Here is a 4,972-nt window from a genome sequence, read left to right on the forward strand (position 1 = left end):
TGTGACAGCATACACTTAGGTTTTCTTTATCCTTTTTCTTTTCTTTTCTTTTCTTTTCTTTCTTCTTCCTTCTTCTTCTTTCTTTCTTCCTTTCTTTCTTTCTTTCTTCTTTCTTTTTTTTTTTCTTTCTTTTCTTCTTTCTTTCTCTTTCTTTTTCTTTCTTTCTTTCTTCTTTCTTTTCTTTTCTTTTTCTTTCTTCTTTCTTTCTCTTCTTCTTTTCTTTCTTTTCTTTCTCTTTCTTCTTTTCTTTCTTCCTTTCCTTTTAGAAACTGATGTTTATTTCCATCAATCTTATTTCCATGTTGTCTAAGAGCCTGTGCAAGAACAGCTTAAGATCATTCAGTGGTTGCTTCTACCCATTCAGTGGCCTGAGCAGTGTGAGCTGCAGACCTGTCTTCTGTGGCAGGCTGAGTTCTCCAGTCTTCAGTAGATAACTGCTGGGTAGGCAGCCCGTAGTCTGTGTGCCTTCAGACCTGTCTGCAACCTCAGGCTGAGTAGCAGTGAACTCAGGAGCTGGAGCAGTCCATTCACCCTGAAATTCCTCTTTGGTCACAGCCTTATCAGCAGCAGCCTGCTCTTCTTTTTCAATCTCTTCAGGATCTCTGTAGAAGCAGGGATCAGGCATAACCTCCCACGGGTGTTCACAGGAAACGGTGCCACATATGCGCCGAACTTCTGGGGCCAGCATCCACCACATCAAACCCACTGAGTGAGCTCCTTTGCTGTTGCATGGAATAGCAATGTCCACATAGTGCAGAGGAGAATCTGTGTTACACAGAGCGACGGTAGGTAGGTTAACATAAGATGCCTCTGTGAAAGGCTGGTGGTCAACCCTGGAGTCAGTAACCACAAGAAGCTGTGGTTCCTGGAAGGCTGCTTGGATCTGGTTAGTGAAGTTTCCAGGAGTGAAGCAACTGGAGTGGCTCCAGTGGCAGCAGCAAACTTCAGCATGGCCCTCTGGCCAGTATTCCTGGAGGATATAACACTGACATCAGCAGGGTTTTCAATGGCGACAATGGCATGAGCTGCCAGCAGAAGCTTCTCTCAGGTCCTCTTCAGATTTCTGACGTACATGCCATCACTTTCCTTTTATAGATGTACTGTTCCATTTGGAAGTAAAGAATGATGCCTCCTAAGAGGGTTCTTGCTGCAAGGAACTTAAGGACATCCTCCTCCTTCATTTGCAGGACATCAAGGGCTCCAGACATTGTGAAAGTTTCCCTTCAAGTTACAACGGGAATCCAGAACAAAGCCGTACGGACTCCTCGGTGGGTAGCGTGGAAACGCACACATAGGTTTTCATTTGGGACTTGTTTTCTTCTTCCACCTGGATCTAGATTTCCCCAGACAACTTTCTGAGTTCTGCTCTTTTGTACTCTCCTCCTAGCATTTCTAATTGTGTGGACAGCCAGAAGCAGTGAAAATTCAGGGGCCCTGGTGCAATGGTGTAGGAAATCTGTGATAGGGTGGAGACTACCTGGAGAAAGAGAAACACACTGGAGCTCCAACCTGAAGCCAAGTGAGTTAACGTTGGCCAGGTTTGTTTGTGGGTGAAGCTTTGAGGTCATAGGGCTTAGCTATTCCCTTTTCTTGGAAACGGGTGTCCAAAATAAGGATTTCCTCATGGATTACAATGGCCAGAGTTCTACTGCTTCATGGGGACGTTTTGTCTTTTATGGTTTTTGGTAGCTGCCTGAGAGATGTGTTGAGGGCTCCACACCAAATACTGTGGGGTTATAAACAGCAAGAAGTAAAAGATGCCCTGAGAATCCATGCTTGGCAAAATGGAAGGTGGTCCAAGCTGTTTTTCACTGATTTGGCGACTCTGTGGGCCAATCAGGAGTCAAGGATATGAGGGTCAAAGAGAAAGAAGGTCTATCATTTTGTCTTTGTCCAGAAATAATTCAGACATCAGCATGACCATAACATACCTGATGGGGATAGCCCTGCCAGGGGACTCTGTGACTTAGCTGGTTAAAACCTCTGTCCTGGGTTTGAGTCTCAGAGAAAACTGAACTTGTTATTCATCCGTGCCCCCTCTCCTGCTCGTTAAGGAAGTAGGAGGAGCATGCTCTTCGTGTTTTCAAACGAAGGAAATTTCATGCTATATTTGGAATTTCAACTTCACATTTAAAATATCATTTTCTAATACAAAAGGTAGCATGCAAAGGCTTTGACAAAGAAAACTGGTATTGATTTTGATACATTCACCAACACACGATTTGTACGGAAAAGAAAGTGCAGAACAATGATATACCATGATTTTTACTGACGCTTTAACAAGTGTTTCTTTCTAGAAATTCAAGCAACTTTATCTAGTCCCATTCCTCATCCACACACCTTTTGCCACGCCTGCCTTTGGGACCTTTGGTACAGTGAGGTGTGAAGTATTATTAATTCATTTAAAGATTCAAGAACAAAAAACCCCGAAGTTCATCTAGGAAATGTAGAAGGCAAAGAATTTAAATACGCTGTTTGGCAATGTTTCTGAGATTTTTACTTCAGCTAGATGTTTTGGTTTGGGGAACAGTGGGGAGTTATCTGTGTCTTCTATTACATATTTTGTGTACATTTTCTGTGAAAGTCGATTTAACGTGCAATAAAAATAACTGCTGCCAAAACCCAAGACCTAAGTTTTTTTTGTTTTGTTTTGTTTTTTTGAGATGGAGTTTCTCTTTGTCGCCCAGGCTGGAGGGGTGTGATCTCAGTTCACCGCAACCTCCACCTGCCGGGTTCAAGCGATTCTTCCACCTAGCCTCCTGAATAGCTGGGATTACAGGCTCTGGCCACCATGCCCGGCTAATTTTTAAATTTTTAGTAGAGAAGAGGTTTACACCATTTTGGCTAGGCTGGTCTCGAACTCCTGACCTGAGGTGATCCACCCGCCAAGGCCTCCCAAAGTGTTGGGATTGCAGGTGTGAGCCACCGTGCCCAGCCAAGACCTAACTTTTAAAACCTATTGGTAGATTGCTTGCTGTAGGCTGTAAGCTATTCCAGCGAAGGAGAGCTGGCTGTCTTCAGTCAGAATGTTTTAAGCATTCATGAGGCAAAGCGCTGAATGCCACCTTACATTTAGACAACCTTTACCTACTAACTCACCCAGAAAAACTTGGAACCTGATGCCCAGCCCCTCTGTTGCTCACAATTCAATTCTCAGAGGCAGAGGCGGCTATTGGAGGAGCCCCGAGGAGACAAGCATAAGGCAACCAGTGGCAAGATTTTCTGCTCCTCAGCCTTAGATGACCTAATGCTCATAAAACATAGATGCAAGGAAAAATTTCTCTGAGCTGCCTATTTTTTCTTATTTCCATTCTTTTTCAGTCTTGCTCTTTAGTGATACCTCCAAACGGAACTCAAAGTGCATGGGTCTGTAATGTGACTGGAGGGTTCGTGCTTCCTGCCAAGGAGATCCTGATGGAAAATGTATCTATTTATGATTTTATTTACACTGGGCTACAAGTCGATATCTACATACAGTTAGAAATGATAATACCACGACCCACACACAGCTTTGATGTAAGCCTGGAAAGTTTTAACATTAATCAACATAATTTAAGAGATATTTGTGTCTGGAAAAAATATAAAGAAGAACTCCTTGTGGAGTAATCTGTGCCCCCGTTTCAATGTCTGCTTGTTTCAGTCACGTTAGCAATATATTCTTCTCACGCTAAGTTTTATAAAAAGCCACAGATGACTGCCCGAATAAATAGCATAGTATTAAAAGCAACACATTTGACACTCTCCTCTTTTTATAGGAGTAGGGGAAACGTGACAAACCCATGCAAAGAATGAGACAGGAGAATGAAGAAAATGAATGGCTGGAAGAGCTGGGGGCCGAACCCGGGGTCTCATACATGAGAAACACGCGCTCTACCACTGAGCTACCCACCCCGCCCGCAATTGGGTCCTGTTGGCTTATATATAAAATATCACTTTGTTTTCAGTTTGTTGGTTTCATTTTCTGTTGGTTGGATAAAGATCGCTGGATTACATTCCTCTACTTTCATGAAATCACTGAATTGGATACTGTTTGGCAGCTAACAGTATCCTAATATACTTATAACAGTATACTAAGACACTAAGATTACAGTCCAAATGACACAGTTTCTTATCCTCAGACTTTCCCATTCCTGTTAGCCTGCTCCAAGCTCCATTCATAAGCAAACTGCATGAAAGCTACTGTCCTCCACCAGCAAAAAAGCAGAAACTTCCAACATTGAGGACTGTTCAGTCATGGAGAAGGATCCCTGATTTTAGTCTAGATCTTTAGTCCAGAGTTCTTCCAATTGAGCTATGTTTGCCACACTTCTGCTTTCTCCCGCAATACTGACTCAGATAAAGTGCCCCTCAGTCCAGAGGCAGCCTTCGGCAAGTTGAATTCACACTGTATTTGTCAGATGCTGTAGCAACATCCATTTTCCAGCTGACTCTCGATCCTCGTTAATGCATCACGAGCTCTGAGATTGTCCTCAGTTTTGATTCCACACCTTCATCTCTAATCCTCTCTTAAGGACTATGTTCACAAAGGACTTTTTTTTTAAAAAGCTTCAAAATTTTATTAACTTTAATCAATTGACGTTTTCCCAGACTAGAAGAATAAACGGGGCAACAGCAAACGCAGAACAGCGATGCCAGGATGGGTGACTGAGCAAAGCTATCCCGACAGGAAAGCTTGCAGTGCATATAGATGCTCCAAAGAATAAAGCTGGAGAGCCCTCCAGCTTTCAGAGTGCCATCAATGTTCACAGTGCCATCAATAAATGAAAAAATGCGAGGAAGTCCTGGATAGCACAGATCTAATAGAATTGGATTGGCCAGCAGGGGAAGAGCATAGTTCATAGCTGTTCTGTCCCTGGGATGCTTTCATCACTTCCATAAAGAGTATGAAAAAAAAGAGGGTGCATATCATAGACAGGCAGAGTTCTAGGAACCTGGGACACCTATTAGTGGATGCAGAAGTTCTGGATTAGAA

At 43.0% G+C, this 4,972-nt stretch overlaps 1 pseudogene; it reads right to left on the reverse strand.

Moving 5' to 3' along the window:
• Nucleotides 1–335: 335 nt before the first annotated feature.
• Nucleotides 336–1,208, reverse strand: LOC100589163 (annotated as a pseudogene).
• Between the last annotated feature and the right edge of the window lie 3,764 nt (nt 1,209–4,972).

The sequence above is a fragment of the Nomascus leucogenys genome, unplaced genomic scaffold (assembly GCF_006542625.1).
Source record: "Nomascus leucogenys isolate Asia unplaced genomic scaffold, Asia_NLE_v1 001525F_33343_qpd_obj, whole genome shotgun sequence".
Lineage (NCBI taxonomy): Eukaryota > Metazoa > Chordata > Mammalia > Primates > Hylobatidae > Nomascus > Nomascus leucogenys.